Source organism: Scyliorhinus canicula, chromosome 23 (assembly GCF_902713615.1).
Source record: "Scyliorhinus canicula chromosome 23, sScyCan1.1, whole genome shotgun sequence".
In the NCBI taxonomy this organism is placed as follows: domain Eukaryota; kingdom Metazoa; phylum Chordata; class Chondrichthyes; order Carcharhiniformes; family Scyliorhinidae; genus Scyliorhinus; species Scyliorhinus canicula.
The window spans coordinates 6,464,794-6,485,996 of record NC_052168.1 but is presented as its reverse complement, the minus strand read 5'-3'; the positions used below and the strand labels follow the sequence as shown (position 1 = coordinate 6,485,996).

Genomic DNA, 21,203 nt, shown 5'->3' with positions numbered 1-21,203 from the left:
GCAGGGTTAATTACTCCTCGTGCCAGGCTCAGTCTAATTCAATTTGAGGTGGTCCACCGGGCGCACGTGACGGCAGCGAGAATGAGCAGGTTTTTCTGGGTAGAAGACAGTTGTAGGAGGTGCAAGGGCACCCCTGCAAACCATGTCCACATGTTTTGGGCATGCCCGGAGCTTAGAGTGTTCTGGCAAGGGTTCACGAGGGCACTGTCTAAGGTGCTTAACACATGGGTGGTGCCGAGTCCAGAGATAGCGATCTTTGTAGTGTCAGAAAACCCGGGAGTTCAGGGGGCAAAAGAGGCCGACATCTTGGCCTTTGCCTCCCTAGTAGCCAGGAGATGGATTTTATTAATGTGAAGGGACTCAAAGCTTTGAGTGTAGAAACATGGGTTACCGACATGGCTAGGTTTCTCAGCCTCGAGAAAATAAAGTTTGCCTTAAGAGGGTCTACGCTAGGGTTCTCTCGGAGGTGGCAGCCGTTCGTTGACTTTCTCGGGAAAAATTTAAATGTCAGCAGCAGCAGCAATTTGTGGGGGGGGGGAGACTGGGTCGCGTGGGGTAATGTCTCTTTAATTGTTATTGTATATTCTCTTTTTGCACTATGTTAATGTTCACTCTAGTTCGTTTTATTATTATGGTTACTACAGTTTTATGAAAAATTCTGCAAAACCTTAATAAAAATACTTTTTTTTTAAAAAAAGACAATGTTTGACACTAGCCTCATGAGGGGTGACCGGTCAGCGGCTCTTTCAAAGAAAGGAATGCACTCGGGGAAGTGGGGTTGGCAAGGCCTGGGTAGGTAATTTGGGGACGGAGTCAGGCAGCTGCAGACATGAGAACCAATGGTAAAGGGATGAAAATCTGAGATGGGTGAGACCAGAATGTAGAGAACGCCAGCGATCCTGATGGGTTGCAGGGGATTAACAGCATGTGAAATTTCACAAAGCCCCGTCCTTGGGTGCTGTCTGGAACTAGTTCTGAGCCCCAGTTTGGGTATTTCTACGTAGCGCAGTAATTTTGTCGCAGGCAATGCCAGCATTTGTTGCCCATCACTATGGCCCTCGACCCGTGTGGCTTTTTAAGAGTCAGTCACATCGCTCTGAATCTGGAGTCACACGTAGGTCAGATCCGGTAGGAACGGCAGATTTCCTTATTCAACAGAATGCCCTCATTCACAGAATCAGAATTTACAGTGCAGAAGGAGGCCATTCAGCCCATCAAGTCTGCACGAGCCCTTGGAAAGAGCACCCACGCCTCCATAAGACAGGAGCAGAAATCGGCCCATCGCGTCTGCTCCGCCATTCAATCATGGCTGATATTTTTCTCATCCCTGTTCTCCTGCCTTCTCCCCATAACCCCTGATCCCCTTATTAATCAAGAACCTATCTATCTCTGTCTTAAAGACACTCAGTGATTTGGCCTCCACAGCCTTCTGGCAAAGTTCCACAGATTCACCACCCTCTGGCTGAAGAAATTCCTTCTTTAGTCTGAGAGTGTGTCCTCTGCTAGTTTTCCCTACAAGTCCACTCTATCCAGGCCACGCACTATCCTGTAAGTTTCAATAAGATCTCCTCTCTCTCTCCCCCCCCCCCCCCCCCCCCCCATCCTTCTAAACTCCAATGAGTGCAGACCCAGAGTCCTCAACCGTTCCTCATACGACAAGCTCTTCATTCCAGGGATCATTCGTGTGAACCTCCTCTGGACCCTTTCCAAGGCCAGCACATCCTTCCTTAGATACGGGCCCAAAACTGCTCACAATACTCCAATTGGGGTCTGACCAGAGCTTTACATCGCCTCAGAAGTACGTCCCTGGTCTTGTATTCTAGCCCTCGACATGAATACTGATATTGTAATTGCCTTTCTAACTGCTGACTGAACCTGCACATTAACCTTAAGATAATTGTGAACAAGGACTCCGAAGTCTCTTGTGCTTCTGATTTCCTAAGCATCTTCCCATTTAGAAAATAGTCTATGCCTCCAATTCTCCTTACAAAGTGCATTACCTCACACTTTTCCCCATTGTATTCCATCTGCCACTTCTTTGCCTACTCTCTTAGCCTGCCAAGTCCTCCTGCAGCCCCCTTGCTTCCTCAATACTACCTGCCCCTCTACACATCTTTGTATCATCTTCAAACTTAGCAACAGTGCCTTCAGTTCCTTCCTCCAGATCATTAATGTATATTGTGAAAAGTTGTGCTCCCAGCACTGACCCCTGAGGTACACCACTAGTCACCGGCTGCCACCTTTGAAAAAGACCCCTTTATCCCCACTCTCTGCCTTCTGACAGTCAACCAATCCTCTGTCCATGCAAGGATCTGACCAATCCATAACGCACCTAACCTTTGGACACTAAGGGACAATTTAACATGGCCAAGCCACCTAACCTGCACATCTTGGACTGTGGGAGGAAACCGAGCATCAGGAGGAAACCTACGCAGACACGGGGAGAAAGTGCAAACTCCACACACAGTGACACGAGGCTGAAATTGAACCAGGGACCCTGGAGCTGTGATGCAGCAGTGCTAACCACCGTGCCACCCTTTTAATTGCCAGAATGTTAGCATTCCCATTAAGAAGACCAAGCTTTATCTTGGCATCTTGTTTAAACAGCATCAGATGAGCCTAGATGAGCACCAAACGTCTTGTTGCAACGTGACTTTTGACTTGTCCGATGATTTTACATCAATCCAAAAATCCTCGGAAATATATTTTTGCCATTGTGACGCATCTTCTGTGTGAACACATCCTGTGCCTCTGGGGCTTGAGTGACAGTATAATAGCACCCTTAACTCAATTGAAATACAGAGACCTCAAACCATCTGTGTGGAAGGGTTTGCCTCCAAAAACAATTGTTTCCGCATGTAGATGATTTGTGGACAATCCATGTTGCTAATCATTGTATTACCTGCAATTTTTGTTATTTTTCCCAATCTGTGATTTGCCTTGAAGCCATCATATACATTCAGAGAACCTCCTGGATTCTGTGACAGTTTTACACGTCCTGTCTTGCAAGTTGAACCTTTTTTTTTTAAACCTGTTCCATTTTAAGTACATAAATGCCTTATGAGCCTTCAGGCAGAGCAGTTTTGGATAACTCTTGATGGGATTTGGCACCAAAGGATTGAAGGAAGACGGAACACAAAGCACTGGGAATGCTCAATAGGGTGACAGCAGCAAGGGGTGAGTGAAAGGTTAATGCTTCGGAAGGGTCACCTCTATTATGTTTCACTCTTGATGTTTTCCTCTGGTTCAACATCTCCGACCACACCCACCGGTTAAACCCTGGCATTCTGTGACCTCGGGCTGTTGAGTATCTTGATTATTTGCAATGAGCTCCGGGGCCCAACATATAACTCTCTTCAATGCCTTTGGTACGGAGTAGCTTTATTCTGCTGGTTAGTGTTGGGTACCCCACCTGCAGGAAAGGGGAAAAGACCAGTCCATGCCTTTCATCCGCTGATGCACAGAAGCATTCATGACCCTTGGAGAGGGCAAACAACAATGTTGGCCATTGGGGAAGGAACAATAGGTGATTATTAATGGCTGCCATGAGACATCAATGTAATTACTTCCTAACCTGCTTAAAAAGTGCAAGAAAACACGATACCAGACTGCACCCATCAGTCCCATTCCTCCACAGAACATTACGTCATAAATTACTTTCCACCCTCTGACTTCTTTAGGTGCGTTAAGCTGGAAGTTCCCTCCGTCTGTATATTAGGGTGAAAGAAATTCCTTCCCAGTCTTGCTCGAGGCTTGTTAATTTTGAACTTCTGTCATCTAGTTATTGAATGATTTGTTGCCAGCCATATTATCCGCTTCTATCAGTCTTGCCAGCTTAGATGAAATCTCTGCAATATTTCACACTGTTGGAAACTTATTCAACTACCGGAGTCATGTTCCTCACGGCGCTGAGGGCCGGGTTTGATCCCAAACCCGGGTAACTGTCTGTGTGGCTCTCTTTCTCTTTCTCCCCCCCCCCCCCCCCCCCCCCCCCCCAACCACCACCACCACAACCCAAAGATATGCAGGGTAGCTGGATTAGCCATGCTGAATTGCCCCTCAATCGGGAAAAAAATAATTGAGTACGTTAAATTTTTTTGAAAACTACAGGAGTCATAGCTTATGGTGTAAATACTGTCATCCTTTTAATGCTCTTTGGTGAGCAGCTTTTCATCTTGGGGAACGTTCCTCTTTATTCGATTGTCCAAATCTCTGGGTGGGTCATTTGAAATGAAAATCGCTTATTGTCACAAGTAGGCTTCAAATGAAGTTACTGTGAAACGCCCCTTGTCTCCACATTCCGGCGCCTGTTCGGGTAGGCTGGCACGGGAATTGAACCAGTGCTGCTGGGCCTGCTTTCAAAGCCAGCGATTTAGCCCTGTGCTAAACCAGTTGTGCTAAAAGCTGAATGTCACATATGGGATTAGCTCCAAGTTGCCGTGCCAATGCTGGGCCGTCCTCAACCGTTTCAGACTGGCCGAGGTCTTTATTCAGCAAATTGCAGGGAAGCTGGACCATCCCGCTATCAAACTGGACTCCCTTTCTCTCCGGCCTCGCTGAGGTGCACTAGTGCAGGAAATGATCGGGGCACCATATTTAAATGCCTCCCTGATCTCTGAGCACCCCCAACGTACCTGTGAGGGTGTCCTTGAGCCCCCACCACCTCACCCCACCTCAATAAGGGCAAGGCACCCCTGGGCTTGATCACTGGCACTCATGCAGTGGCCCTACCGACCTCTGGTGGCACTGCAGGCTGGCAGCAGGAGTGCCAGGGTACCACTCTGCCCAGAGCCCGACCATCCGGGGGCCTCCGATGGCTTGGGAGAGACCACTCACCCGGGAGATACCCAGGTGCCGTTACAACTGGTCCACGTTTGTGTGGATCAGTGTTAAGCGGAACCATGGCAAGGTCTCCGGGGCACGGGTGTTCAATCCCAGGCCGTAGGCTAATCCAGCGCAGGCATATTAAGTGAGTACAATCACTCACTTGTGCAAATCCGGGTCTCCATGAGGTGTCCCGAGCAGCGCACATCTCACGCGAGGCCCAGCCCCTGTGTTTTCTTTCACAGCTCATTTCATGATTTGGACATGTCCCAAAGCGCTTCATAGCCAAGCAGCCATTTGTAATGTAGGTGATAAATATATTAAATATTATCACTTGGATTTCAATTAGCATTAACCTAAATGCATATTTGTATGTCAATCTCTCCAACTCTAAATGTCTTTCTGCCTATTGTCCGTTTTGGAGCACAGTAGACTATAAATAGACTTGAGGTCAAATTACATCGTGACAATTGGAGATGTTAAATGTAGTTCACTAAATAAACCTGAAATAAAATACCAGTGTTAGTAATGGTGACCATGCAACAACTAGATTGTCGTGTTTTTTTAAAAAAACATCTGGTTCTCCAATGCCCTTGGGCGAAGGAAATCTGCCATCCTTACCTGGTCTGGCCTACGTGCAACTCCAGACCCACAACGATGTGGCTGACTCTTAATTGTCTCTCTGGAATGACCTCAGCGAGCCACTCCGAGTGTTCAAGGGCAATTAAGGAGAGGCACCAAAAGCGACGCCTGCATCCCATCAAGGAATTTATTTTTTTAAATAGCTGGCCTTGCAAGCAATACCCACATCTTATAAAAGAATGAACAGTGGGCAGCACGGTAGCGCAGTGGTTGTCACTGTCACTTCACAGCGCCGGGGCCCAGGTTCGATTCCTGGCTTGGGTGACTGTGTGGAGTCTGCACATTCTCCCCGTGTCTGCGTGGGTTTCCTCTGGATGCTCCAGTTTCCTTCCACAAGTCCCGAAATACTTTTTAAAAAATTAATTCAGAGTACCCAATTCATTTTTTCCAATTAAAGAGGCAATTTAGCGTGGCCAATCCACCCACCCTGCACATCTTTGGGTTGTGGGGATGAAACCCACGCAAACACGGGGAGAACGAAGTCCCAAAAGACGTGCTTGTTAGGTGAATTGGACATTCTGAATTCTCCCTCTGTGTACCCGAACAGGCGGGGAAATGTGGGGAACAGGGAATTTTCACAGTAACTTCATTCCAGCGTTAATGTAAGCCTACTTGTGACACTAATAAAGATTATTATTATAGAAATATCTCAAATATTTATCCTGATATTTTCTGTCCTGGCGTTTTCTCAGCTGCTCTCTTACTGACTTGCTCCTCAATTCCTTTTCACTTTTGTACAATGCTTAAATAGTAGCTACACTCATCACAGACACACGCACACACGGGCTGAAATGGTTCCCTGTGCATTCCCCAGCTTTCTGCCATGCGCGATGCAGTATATTCAGCAACACGAACTCCAGCTTTACAGACTGGTTGAGTTTCAGGAGCGCAGCGATAGAAATACATTCAGCATAAAATATTGCAATGAGATAATCTGCCACGCACGTAATGGCCATCTGGAACAGCTTCAAAACCGGCTAATAAATTGTGTTTTTTTTTATTAAAATGAACATCCACCGTTTTAGGTTACAATTGACTGTTTTGTTCCCTTAATTTGGTTGACAATGAGTCTCGACTGCTGCACACTCGATATGCCTTCTGTAAGAGGCAACTCATCTTGTTGGATTCTCATAAGCAGGCTGAAGTTATGAATACCAAAATTAATAGGTGGAACGGTTCCAAGCCACCCATGAATACATTTCCACTGCAATAAAAGGTTAGGTTGAGGAGAACGAGGAATCCCTGCGTGACCACAGTATAAAATAAGCCTGCACACCCAAACACACAACTTAAAGTGAGGTAGCACCAGATATCCAGTCTAGAGGACAGATGGAAGATTGTTTGCAACGAATGAAGCTTCGAGGAAGTAGAACTGATTCTAGCCCTACTGGGTGTGGAAGAGAAGTTGCCTGTTGTTAATGTCCTGTGGACGCCAGTTCGAATCCAGTTGTCTTTTTTTTTTCAAATTAAAATGAACCTCCATCATTTTAGTTTACAACTGACTGTGTTTTATGCCCTTGGAGAAGATAGTGAAATTTCAATTCTAGAGTTTTAGTGAATTCCAAATCTAATTGTCAATGATCGTTCAGAACCCATCTGGTCCATTCATGTCCTTTAGGGAAGGAAGTCTACTGTGAGTCTCCAGGTCCACAGCAATGAGGATGAATCTTAAATGCCCTCTGAAATGGCCTAGTAAGTCACTCCGTTCAAGAGCAATTAGGGGTGGGCAGCACAGTAGTTAGCACTGTTGCTTTACATGGGTGGCACAGTGGTTAGCACTGTTGCCTCACAGCGCCGAGAACCCGGGTTCGATCCTGGCCCCGGGCCATTGTCCATGTAGGTGGATTGGCCACGCTAAATTGCCCTTTTAATGGGAAAAAAAAGAGTATTAGGTACCCTAAATTTTTTTAACTATTAGTTAATAGCACTGTTGCTTCACAGTGCCAGGGACTCTGGTTCGATTCCCGGCTTGAATCACTGGCTGGGCGGAGTCTGCATATTCTCCTCGTGTCTACGTGGGTTTCCTCCGGGTGCTCCGGTTTCCTCCCACAAGTCCAGAAAGATGTGCTTGTTAAGTAAATTGGACATCCTGAATTCTCCCTCTGTGTGTACTCGAACAGGCGCCGGAGTGTCACAGCAACTTCATTGCAGTGTCGCCGATAAAGATTGTTATTAAATGCTAGCCTTGCCAAGTAACGCTCACAATCCCATGAAATAATGTAACAAAATCATTCTGGATGAGCTGAACCTTGGCCACGCATCCTCAATGAAACAACCCGGTGAGCCCCTGGAGGTTGATTTCTGATCTGTATGAGAATTGGGTCTAAGACCAAGTTGGCCAAATGGTATGGAAATTTGTTGGTATAAAATAATGATGGAATCCAATGCATTGGTGCCTGGGCATAAAACTGCCCATTCTCGAAACTGCCCAATTTTTATTTTCACTGCGTCCAGTAGAACGGACGTTTTTGCAGCAGGCCATAGCTTTACAATGGCAGATTCACCATCGGTAGGCAAGTTGAGACTCTGGATTGAAAATCTTTCAGATGCAATGTGGATCCGTCTATGAGATCCTTGAACTCTACTCAAGGCAGAACAGGGACGCCTGCTGTCCTGGCCAATGTTTATCTTGTTATCTTTATCTGACGTTGGAAAGGACTCAAGAGGGTAGATGTGGAGAAACACTTTCCTCTGGTGGGGAGGAATTCCAGACCTGTGGGGAAGATATAGGGCGGCATTTAATGGAAACATTTGTAAGTTCATCTGTGGTGGGTTTTTCAAGGAGTTTTCTGCTGGTGAGTTCCCCAACCCAGGCCCACTACCATCTAGAAGGACAAGAGCAACAGATACCTGGGAACCCCACCACCTGGAGGTTCCCCTCCAAGTCACTCACCACCCTGACTTCTTCACTTTCGCTGGGGCAACATCCTGGAATTCTCTCCCTAACAGCACAGTGGGTGTACCTACACCTCAGGGACTGCAGCGGTTTAAGAGGGTAACTCGCCACCGCCTTCTGAAGGGCGATAAATGCTGGCCTAACCACTGCTGCCCACATCCTGTAAATGAATTTTTGAAAAATGATACTCCCCCCTAAGTGGGGACAGCCCGCTATGGGGTCCCTGGGGGCCCTCCACACACCCTTGCAACCCCATCCCGGACCTCAACCCATCTCGCCCTCAACTTCCCAGAAGCCCCTACCTTTCTTCCCTGCATTCCTCCCCAGCCTCCTTTCATGGGCACGGAACCCCCCTCAAGCCCTGACCTTTGGCAATGCCACAAAGGCACCCTTGTGCTGTCAGTATGGCAGTGCTCCTACCAGCTTGGCAGTGCCACCTGGGTGGCAGAATCAAGGTGCTCACGTTACTGGGGGAAGGCTAGGGAACTCCAATGGCCTGGGAGACCCCGGTGCCCTGCCACCAGATCCAGGTTTGTGTGGGCTAGTACTGAATGGTGCCCTGCTAGATCCCGGGATGCCAGTAGATATTGGGTGAACTTGCCTATGTAGGTTTGGCCACGCCCCTTTTGGGCGGGATTCCAATTCCGATGCCTCCTGGGACTTGGGTATATCCCACGAGGCCTCTCTACCGGCTGTGTTGCCCTCGAGTGCGTAGATCGTGCCCATAACCTTCGCTTTGGAGCTAGGGCCTTCAGGAGCAAACTCAGGAAACAGTTTTTCACACCAGTTTCCCCATGGCCCACAAACCCCACACATAAAGGGGAAAGATGCCAAGACTGCTGAAGCTTTGAAGAGTGGTATAGATAGATTTTTGTTCAGGGAGGTTTGGGAACAAAGGTGGGAAAATGAAAAAAGCAAAATGATGGAAATTGAATAAAACAAGAAATTCCAGAAAACCTCGAGGTCCAGGCAGTGGCGTTTCCCGGGAATTGGCCTTTCATCAGAAAATAGAGTTGATGTTCAGATCAGCCATGCTGTAAATGAATGACAGAAGAGACTTGAGGGGCCGAATGGCAACCTCCTGTTCCTACTGCTACTATGATTTCGATACCTTGCCACCCAGAGCTTGCCTGCCCTGCTTTCCTATATATCAGTGGCAAAAGTCATCAGTGGGTTTGTAAAGAGCTGAGGATGACCCAAGGATATGAAAGGTGCAATTATCAATGTGTCTGTTCCATCACTCCTCTTAACAGAGGTATTTGCCTAGTACTGAACGTTTGAAAAAAAGATTAGAAATTGGAAAACCTACATCCGTCAAATCATTTCGCAGACACGTTAAAGCTACAATTGGGGGGGGGGGGGGGGGGGGTCAGCACGGTGGCGCAGTGGTTAGCACTGCTGCCTCACGGCGTCGAGGTCCCAGATTCGATCCCGGCTCTGGGTCACTGTCCGTGTGGAGTTTGCACATTCTCCCCGTGTTTGCGTGGGTTTCGCCCCCACAACCCAAAGATGTGCAGGGTAGGTGGATTGGCCACGCTAAATTGCCCCTTAATTGGAAAAAATGAATTGGGCACTCTAAGTTTTTTTTTAAAGCTACACTTGGAGGGGGGGGGAAATCTAAAAGATGATTTCTTCACAAACATTGTAGCTTCAGCCACCTTTTTGTGTTTGATTCTAATTCAGTCCATTAATCATCACGAGAACCTTATCAGACTTCTTGAAGATACCCCACCATTAATCAAAGCCCAAATTGAAGATTTTGTGCCGATTCTAACCCATTAATAAAGGCATTTCTTTTTACACTACATGTTACAGATCTAGACGTGCCTTGAAGTTACACAGCAGCAATTGCGTTGAGCTGAAGTCATGTGTTAATGAGGTTTGAAGTTTATATTTTGACGGGATGTGGGCGCCACTAGCTGGGGCAGAATTTATCGCCCATCCCTGGGTTCAGCTCTTGCTCAGCTGGAGGGCAGAACAGTTCGTCCACAAGGGCCACTCAATGTCTTGTCTTAACAAGAGATTGGGTTTGAATGCAGCTTCTCTCTGACGTAGGACTGGTAAGCTTCACGTTATGATTACAGATCATACCTCTCCATTGGGAGAGGTGCACATGAAAGGCGAAGGCATCTGTCAGTATTCCAACCTCGAGCTGAAATAGAGGCCTCGCAGGGAATTAACAGGCACCGATCCAAACCTTGCCATTCAAGTTGTGACAAAGGGAACTAATAATTTCAGACTTTCGCAATGAAATATCATAGAACAGTACAGCACAGAACAGGCCCTTCGGCCCTCGATGTTGTGCCGAGCATTGTCCGAAACCAAGATCAAGCTATATTATTCCTCTTGGCAAGACATTCAACCTCCTTTGTGAACCATGGTTCCCTCACATGGCCATTTCCTCCCTGTCTGACAGGGACATACTTATCAAGGACACGCAGTATTTGTTCCTTGAACAAGCTCCATTTTTCATGTGTGCCTTTCCCTGACAGTTTCTGTTCCCATCTAATTCCTGCCTAATCGCATCATAATTACCCCTCCCCCAATTATAAACCTTGCCCTGCCGTATGGCCCTATCCCTCTCCATTGCAATAGTGAAAGACACCGAATTGTGGTCACTAAGGTCACCCAGGAATAAAACTTCACCTTAAACGAGAAATAAACTTCTGCTCTAGTCTGGTGCCAAAGCTATGGGGTGTGTTCCCCTTTTTCCCTCCACCTTTATAGCACCTGTCGAGCCTCTCAAGAAGGGAAAATAAGGAGAATAAATGAACTATGAAGCACGGTCCCTCACCAATAAAACCACTTGCAATGTTAGATCCTTTGTAGCCTTGAGTTTACCCTGATTCAAGAGGGAAACATTCTCTTACCCTTAAACATATTTTATGCCCCGTGGTGCTTCACAAAAGCGTTATCACAGAAAATTCGATACTGAGATGTGAAACCTGGTGAGCAACGTGAGAGAGACTTAAGGTGCATCTTAAAGGGAAGGGGAGTGGTGGCACTAAATCTAGTGACTTAAATAAAATGTGCCAATTTTTTAAAAAATGAGTGATAATTTAGAAGTGACAGTATTAGAATGGAATTCCTACAGTGCAGAGGGAGGCCATTCGGCCCATCGAGTCTGCACCGACCCTCTGAAAGAGCACCCTACCTCGGGCCACCCCACATCCTTGGACCGTGGGAGGAAACCCACGCAACCACAGGGAGAACGTGCGGACTCCACACGGACAGTCACCCGAGGCCGGAATTGAACCCGTGCGCCTGGCGCTGTGCAGGAGCAGTGCTAACCACTGTGCAGCCGTGCCGCGAATTGATGGCAGTGCGAGCACACGCCTCACATTTAACAAGCCATTGGATACAACCCACCCACCCTCCAGAGGGACAAAGAGGAAGACGGGCGTGAAACGCTCTTCTGGTATCTCGTTTAAAAAAAGCATGCTCTAGTGCTTAATACACCTCTGTCGGTTATCCTACCATCTCCAATCTTTAACCATGGAAACAGAGCTTCTACTTTAACATCACCTCTCACTAGCTCACAACACGGCAGAGTCCTTAACTGCCAATGAAGTACCCTTTAAAAAGACATAATGATTCGAAAGACAGCAGCCAATTTATACACAGAAAGTTTCCCCAGGCAACATGATCGTGACCAGAGATGATCTGTGTTTAGTGCTGTAGGAGGAATTCTATTTTTCTCTGTACTGATCAACAAGCGTGTGAATTTATTTGAGTTCCAGTTTTGAGATATTTCAAGGATGGTGTCAACGAAAGTTGAAGATGTCCTGTTATTTATGCCGACCAAACAACAGGATCTGTAGTTACAGGACAAATATGTGCACAAATTAGCTTTGTGTATTGATTAAATCGCAATAATTGGATTATTCGAAACGCACTGATTTGACAGTAAGCTGATGTGACAGGCCTGATTGTAACAGTGGCTGCTTTAGCCTGGGCTGGAATATCGATTACCGGCTCCATCGGCCAGCAGCCTTTGGGCACCTTCTTGTTCTGCGAAGGATGGTGGGGGGAACACTCCGTCTGGCAGAGACACAATGGGTTTACAATCGCGTGAAGTCTAATTCACAGAAAAGGAAAGGAAGAAGGGGCCGGCTTGGAGGGAGGAGATCTGCTCTCGACGGCGGTTGTTGGTAAGCACCCTATCCTCTCTTCTCCCCACCCCCACCTCTTGCGTCTGCACCGAATGCTTGGGGAAAGCCTGAGGCCTCGAGGTGCGAGGCCTTTGCTTCCGGAGGGGGGGGAATGATGTGGCGCTACATCTCCGCATCAAGCAGCGTTTTGCAAAACTGGAACTGAACAGAGAACGGATGATACAGCAGGAATGTCACCAGGAGGCTCAAACAGGCAGATCAGGGGAGTTACAGGTGATCCTTTGTCTAATTGCGTATTCAACCGATTATTGGAAGAATTAAAACCATATCAGGGGCTCCCTGCTTTTCGACAGTAAATGGATGGAGGCCCCGAAGTCTTCGGTTTATTCTGTTGACGTGTTTGGCCTCTACAATGACTGCTTCACGTGATTGGAAAGTGTTGATTACAAAGTCAGACTCTTGCCTTGCCTTGCCAATGGCTTATTGCCGCAGGAAATTCCACGGAGATTTGAAACCGACCAGTAGAAATATGTTTGTTTTGTTTATTCTCTGGATTTGGGGGGGCGGCATTGGCAAGGTCAGCCTTTATTGCCCATCACTATACCCAGAAGACTGGCTGCCTTCTTCAACATCTGAGGACACTTAAAAGCCAACCATGTTTGTGTGGGATTGTGGTCACCCTCGGGCTACACCAGTAAGGTTTTAAGAGCAAACTGGGGTCATCCTTACTGATCCCCCTGCCCCCCCGCAATCAGGGATTTGAACTCACGTTCTCTGGGTTGAGAGCCCCAGTCTCTACTAGTCCATTAGCATCACAACTACACTGCTAATAATCTAATGATAATCTTTTATTATTGTCACAAGTAGGCTTACATTAACACTGCAATGAAGTTACTGTGAAAATCCCCTCGTCGCCACATTCCGGCGCCTGTTCGAGTACACGGAGGGAGAATTCAGAATGTCCAATTCACCTAACAAGCACGTCTTTCAGGACTTGTGGGAGGAAACCGGAGCACCCGGAGGAAACCCACGCAGACGCGGGGAGAACATGCAGACTCTGCACAGACAGTGATCGAAGCCGGGACCCTGGCGCTGTGAAGCAACAGCACTAACCACTCTGCTACCGTGCTGCCCAGCCTGTATCCAAGCTGACTCCCCGTGCTCTCGCTCCTGCATTGTGCTACTGATTTATTTAGTGCAGACCCACACCAGGTATGGCTGAGCAATAGCTGCTGGAAATCACACCTCTATCTATGACCTGTTGATGCCAAATCTCTCTGCTGGGCAGGCATTGTTCCTGAATATACCCCTGCTCAAGATTCATCTTTACAACAGGAATGGACCCCATGCAAAAGAGTGAAGTATAGAAATTTGTAGCAGCATTAAATATATTGACCCCCAATTTGCTGAAAAGGTAGAGTGGGAGTTAAAGGCTTGTTGACACAGAATCCCGAGTTCAGGAAGAGCAATGGTAATACATTGTGAATCGCCTCCCAGAATTTGCTGGAATCATCTTCACCATTTGTTTAAAAACAAGAACTCATAATCAACCTCCCCATGGAGTTCAAAACACAACTTCTATCCGATTAAAATGATTGACATGAGCAGCAGAAAGCTAGGGCGGGTACACCAGGGACTCTCTTTAATGATGAGATTTATATCCCTGTAATTATAGGGCGGCACAGTGGTTAGCACTGTTGCCTCACAGCGGCAGGGACACGGGTTCAATTCCAGCCACGACTGACTGCGGCACCATACCGTCCACTTTTCTCCCTCTTTGTGGGCAGCACGGTAGCACAGTGGTTAGCACAGTTGTTTCACAGCTCCAGGGTCCCAGGTTCGATTCCCGCCCTTGGGTCACTGGCTGTGCGGAGTTTGCACGTTCCTCCCCCGTGTGTGCGTGGGTTTCCTCCGGGCGCTCCGGTTTCCTCCCACAGTCCAAAGATGTGCAAGTTAGGTGGATTTCCAGGCTAAATTGCCCTTTAAGGTCAAAGGTTAGGTGGGGTTACTGGGTTAGGGGATAGGATGGGAACATGGGCCTGGGTAGGGTGCTCTTCCGGAGGGTCGCTGCAGACTCGATGGGCCAAATGGACTCCTTCTGCACTGTAGGGATTCTATGATTCAACCTCTCCAGTCCAGAAAGAGAACAATTTTGTTTTGTAAATGCAAAATGTGTGGTTGCTGGAAATCTGAAATGAGAAGAGAAAATGCTGGATAAACTCAGCAGGCCTGGCAGCGTCTGTGGAGAGAGAAACAGGCGGTGAGATTTCCTGCCCCCCCCCCCCCCCCCCCCCACCCCATGGGGTCCATTCCGGCGACAGAGTTGTCCTGCCATTGGCCGCAAGTGGGAGCGCCCAGTCCTTCTGCCGTCAACAGCGTTTGCATGACTCGCCCGTCACTCCGTGAGGGGGTGGCGGGTTTGCCTATGGAGGGACTGAAAAATCCCACTGGCAGGAAGGACTGGAAAAGGGCAGGAGTTAACGTTTCCAGTCCGTATGACTTTTCTTCAAAAGCTGAGTTTTTCCAGCATTTTCTTTTTTATGGTTATTTCAGATTACCAGCATCCGCAGTATTGTAAAAGCCATACTCCTCTTTTTGTCTTCAATCTATTTGGTTACGGCGGTGCACTATTGGCCCCAGGTACCCAGCTGCTCAGCCAGTGATTGGCCATTGCCAAGAAAAGGCTTTGAGCTGAAAGAGGAGTTTTGACCCTGGACAGATCACAAGATGCTACATCCTACTTTTGACCTTTTTATTGCTCCTCTGTTTGCAACTCATTTATCCACTGGTTCATTCCAGACACAGAGTTACATAGAACATATAGTGCATAAGGAGGCCATTCGGCCCATCAATTCTGCACCGACCCACTTACGCCCTCACTTCCACCCCATCCCCATAACCCAATAACCTCTCCCAACCGTTTTGGACACTAAGGGGCAATTTATCATGGGCAATCCACCTAACCTGCACGTCTTTGGGCTGTGGGAGGAAACCGGAGCACCCGGAGGAAACCCATGCACACATGGGGAGAACGTGCAGACTCCACACAGACAGTGACCCAGCGGAGAATCGAACCTGGGACCCTGGCGCTGTGAAGCCACAGTGCTAACCACTGTGCTACCGTGCTGCCCAAAGTTGTCCAAAGGTTAAATATTTTTATGACAGATCTTTGACTTTATTTTCCTAGTCTTTGTTTAGCTGTAAAATACATCCAGTTGGTCGGAAAGTTTGCCTGTGGGTAAGATTAATGCCAACAGCATAGGGCTGGATTCCTGATCTGGTCAATGTCGATTTCAGGCCTGTCTCCTTACCTTACTCTTGCTCAAAGAAAATCATAGGACTTTGCTCTGATTTGGTGAATCATTGCCCAGGACCATGGAGAAATCTCCCCATAGCCTTGCTCCTCCTTATCTCTGTAACCCCCTATACCCCTCCCAAGAACTCTGTACTCTCCCAATTCTGGTCACTGCATTTGCTCCTCCATTGGTGACCATGTCGTTAGCCATCCATGGCTCATGATCTGGAATATCCTCCCCACATCCCGCGTCCCTCCAACTTGCCTCCTTCTTAAGAGTTATACTTTGAGTATTTTGTCATCTGGCTCTAATGTTTCGTATTAGCACGGCATAGTAGCATAGTGGTTAGCACTGCTGCTTCACAGCGCCTGGGACCCCGGTTCGATTCCCAGCTTGGGTCACTGTCTGTGTGGAGTCTGCACGTTCTCCCCCGTGTCTGCGTGGGCTTCCTCCGGTTTCCTCCCACAAATCCCGAAAGACGTGCTTGTTGGGTGAATTGGACATTCTGAATTCTCCCTCCGTGTACCCGAACAGGCGCCGGAATGTGACGACTAGGGGCTTTTCACAGTAACTTCATTGCAGTGTTAATGTAAGCCTACTTGTGACAGTAATCAAGATTATTTATTTATTTATTTATTAAAAGAGAGATTTGCATTTATGTAGTGCCTGGCGGGACCATCCGGCATCTCTGGGTGCGTTACTGCCCCTCAAGTAGCTCTCAAGTGAAATATGGCAGCCAGTTTGCATTCAATATGCTCCCACACCCCGCAAGGTGATAATGACCGGGTACTACATCCTATGATCTCTTGGTTAGGGGATAAATATTGGCCAGGGCACCAGGGTAATCGACCCCCCTCCCCCCTCGCTCTTCTGCAAAATAGTGTCACTCACCTGAGAGGGCATCCATTTAACATCTCAACGAAAAGACTGCCTCTCCAACATTGCAGCACTCCCTCAATACCTCACTGGAGTGTCAGAGCCTGGTTTCTGTGCCCAGATTGTGGAAAGGGATTTGAACCCACAACCTTTTGCCTGCTAATGCTCCGGTGAGGCACCTTAGGATGTTTTACAAGTTGTTGTAGTGATGTCATGTGTGAAGTATTTTAAACCAGTCTGCGCTTGATCTGAACTGGTTCATTGTTCCACGGATTCTATTCAGCATCGCTCACAAATATTCTATTCAGCACAATGTAACGACCCTGGTGTGTTGGTTATCACAAACCATTTGCATCCGGTTATTTATTGATCCCAGGGTTTTGCCTCCATTCTAACATGAGAATCCACTTCGTGCTTCACACTTTATGTGTACCTTGTGGTGCTGATCCTAAATTATCCTTCTTTAAAAATAATTTTAGAGTACCCACTTCATTTTTTTCCAATTAAGGGGCAATTTGGCGTGGCCAACCCACCTACCCTGCACATACATATAGCATTTACAGCGCAGAAGGAGGCCATTCGGCCCATCGAGTCTGCACCGGCTCTTGTAAAGAGCATCCTACCCAAGGTCAACACCTCCACCCTATCCCCATAACTCAGTAACCCCACCCAACACTAAGGGCAGTTTTGGACACTAAGGGCAATTTATCATGGCCAATCCACCTAACCTGCACATCTTTGGACTGTGGGAGGAAACCGGAGCACCTGGAGGAAACCCACGCACACACGGGGAGGATGTGCAGACTGCGCACAGACAGTGACCCAAGCCGGAATCAAACCTGGGATCCTGGAGCTGTGAAGCGATTGTGCTATCCACAATGCTACCGTGCTGCATCTTTGGGTTGTGGGGGTGAGACCCCCGCAGACACGGGGAGAATGTGCAAACTCCACATGGACAGTGACCCGGGGCCGGGATCGAACCTGGGACCTTGGCACCGTGAGGCAGCAGTGCTAATTACTGCGCCACCCTGCCGCCCTAAATGATCCTTTTTACTCCCATAAAAAGGCCGAGCCAGCATTTAAATAGAGCCTTTCATGGCTCTATTGAATAAGTTCATTGTTGAAATGTGGCAGGCGGTTTGCGCACACCAGGTTTCTCTGTCAGAATGACCAGGTTGGTTTTTTTTAAAGAAGTGATTTAGTCAAGCGACCATTGTTGGTATGGCAACCAGGAGAAACCCTCCCTTATCATTTTCGTTAAAGTGCTGCATGATCCATCTCGGAGGATAGACAGGGGAGGGGGAGCTGGGGGCAGGGGGAGAATCAGTTTAATGTCCCATCTGAAAACAAAGGGAGTAATTCTCCAGCATTCAACCCCCCCCCCCCAATAATGGGCATGGCTCACCATCGGCCGCCATTAGGATTTTCCATTCTGCCAAAGTCGAAGGCCTTTAATATTTCTCGGCTGTTGGGGAAGCCATGGTGGGGCAGGAAGATCCCGCTCGTGGGAAGGGCTGGAGAATTCTGCCCCAAAGTCTATATCCTTGATGTGGGCGGCACGGTAGCACAGTGGTTAGCACTGCTGCCTCACAGCTCCAGGGTCCCAGGTTCGATTCCCAGCTTGGATCACTGTCTGTGCGGAGTCTGCACGTTCTCCCCGTGTCTGCGTGGGTTTCCTCCGGGTGCTCCAATTTCCTCCCACAAGTCCCGAAAGACGGGCTTGTTAGGTAATTTGAACATTCTGAATTCTCCCTCGGCGTACCCGAACAGGCGCCGGAATGTGGGGACTAGGGGCTTTTCACAGTAACTTCATTGCAGTGTTCGTGTAAGCCTACTTGTGACAATAAGGATTATTATATGTATCCTCTTAGCTTAAGCCCAGAGGACCTGGATTGTTCCTTTTTTATTGTTTTCGGAATCTCTCGAACAATAATGTTCCTCCGATGATTGAAGAGCTATAAGTGGAGACAGTTCTCCAAATAAAGTTTGATCTGTACTACCTAAAATAAATTTAGAGTACCCAATTCATTTTTTCCATTTAAGGGGCAATTTAGCAATTCAAAATGGCTGCCGATCTCTGAGGCGCCGGCTTCACCTACGAGTTCAGCTCCCCGATTTTTTCTCTGTGGTGATACAACGCTACATTATTTGTCTTTATTATCGCCATTTATCAGATTCATGGACTTATCCCCAATACCCAATTGATCTCTTCCTGATCAGTATACTGTCTTGGGCCAATTTTAAAATGGCGGGTGGGACCTGGATGCAGAAGTCCAACCCACATTTCTATCAGTTCCAATCTTTTGCCGACAGTGGAAGGGGGCAGGGCGCGAATCACATGGGCGAGAAACCCAAACTCAGGGCCATTTGAACATAATATGGAGTTCAAACAGAATCCAAAGATGTGCAGGTTGGGTGGATTGGCCATGAAAAATTGTCCAAAATTCTATGACTAACCTAGGACAAAAGTTCAGCGCAACATCGTGGGCCGAAAGGGCCTGTTCTGTGCTGTATTTCTCTATCTAATCCATTTTGGCTGGCTTCAGGGCCTTAACCTATCATGTGGGAGTCACAAACTGATGGAGAGTTGATGAAATGTTCCCCATTATGTGTCAGTCTAGAACGAGAGGTCGCAGATAGAGGTTGAGAGGGGGTGGATTTAGAACTGAGATGAGGAGGAACTACTGCTCGCAGAGGGTGGTGAATTTGTGGAACTCGCTGCCCCATAGTGCAGTGGAATCTGAGTCGTTAAACGGTTTCAGGAAGGAGATAGATATATTTCTGATTTTAAAAGGTGGGTTAAAGGGATATGGGGAACAGGCAGGGAGGTGGCTTTGAGACCAGGGAGAGATCAACTATGATCTGATTGAATGGCGGAGCAGGCTCGAGGGGCTAAATTGCCCACTTCTGCTTCAAATTCCATTGTTCCCATGAAGTAAATGTAAACATTCGTGAAGGGTGGTTTAAGTGCCATGAACAGAAGACATTTAAATCCCCCGCTCTTTAAACATGAGAAATGAAACATGCCGAAGCTGTCACTGAGAATCAAAAGAAAATCCTCTGTTGGACTGCTTTGATTGACAGGCCATCTGGTGCTGGTTAGAAAGTAAAACCTTAAAATCTGGTCATGCAGTTTCAATAGTGATCTTTGTTGATATTTACCCAAGAGCTATTGGGCAACATTCAACAAAAAATTTCTCCATGTAATTTTGGGCGGGTTTGGCGAGGTGTTTCTTGTTGGCTTTTTTGTGGGCCTTGGGGAGTTTCTCCCTGATCAAGCCAACATCGGGGAGCTGAACTCGCCGGTGAAGCCGATTCCTCAGAGATCGGCAGCCATTTGGCTGCCCTGATTTCTAAGTGAACTTGAGGGTCACACCCCCACACACACACGGTCGCTGCCCACATACAAGGGAATTACCCCCCCCCCCCTCCCCATCATGGGGTTGCTGAGGACCACCCCATTTTCAGGCCTCCCCACCTTCATTTTGGGACCCCCCACCCTTAACCCCCCAAACTTTATGAGGACCCTTCATAACCGCCCTTCACCCCGCCACCCCCTCACCGTTCATACTCTCCTTCACCCCCCTCCTTTCACGGGCATGGCCCCCTCAGGCCCAGACCACTGGAAGTTCCACCCGAGCACCAGGGTACCCTGGCACTGCCATGCAGGTACCCTGGCAATGCCCCTGCAAGTCTGGCAGTGCCATCTGACTCCAGTGCCAGCATGGAGAGCAGAAACTGGATTGTGTGAGTGGCACAGTGGTTAGCACTGCTGCCTCACAGCACCAGGGACCTGAGTTCGATTCTGATCTTGGGTGACTGTGCGGAGTCTGCACGTTCTCCCCGTGTCTGCGTGGGTTCCCTCCGGGTGCTCCGGTTTCCTCCCACAGTCCAAAGATGTGCAGGTTAGATGAATTGGCCGTGCTAAATTGCCCCTTAGTGTCCAAAAAAGTTAGATGGGGTTAGGTCGGGTGTTTTTTCGGAGGGTTGGTGCAGACTTGATGGGCCAAATGGCCTCCTTCTGCACGGTGGGGATTGTAAGTGGAAAATGAACAGAGTGATTCAGAACTTAGTGAAGGTGCTGTTGGAACCGAGAGCATTGGTAGAGTACCTTGATTTTAGTTCCAATTTCGCAGTTAGGTATGGAGACAAGTGAACTTGCTTAAATGGTGTGAGTCCCGGATGCGAGTTCAGCTACAAACAGAGTATAGGTCAGTCAGTTATTCTGTATTTTGAAAACATCTTTGTGTTGCCTTAATAAACAAAATTAACCACAAAGTGGCTGGTTTAGCTCACTGGGATAAATAGCTGGCTTTTAAAGCAGACCAAGGCAGGCCAGCAGCAGGAGTTCAATTCCCGTACCAGCCTCCCCGAACAGGCGCTGGAATGTGGCGACTAGGGGCTTTTCACAGTAACTTCATTTGAAGCCTACTCGTGACAATAAGCGATCTTCATTTCATTTTTTCAAGCCGTCGTGTATCCTGCCGCATTCCGTAACTGTCACTCACCCCAGAGGAATACTTGAACAGTAACTGAAAAGGTAGCGGATTAAACAGG

The 21,203-nt window shown here is 47.8% G+C and overlaps 1 protein-coding gene across 1 annotated transcript in view; it reads left to right on the top strand.

Annotated features, from left to right (window-relative positions):
* Positions 1-12,372: 12,372 nt before the first annotated feature.
* The window catches only part of LOC119956424 (neurotrophin-4-like), a 107,575-nt gene continuing 98,744 nt past the window's right edge, over positions 12,373-21,203 (top strand). The window contains exon 1 of the mRNA XM_038783631.1: positions 12,373-12,513. The gene's annotated coding sequence lies outside the window, so the exon portion shown is untranslated. The remainder of the gene's footprint in view (positions 12,514-21,203) is intronic.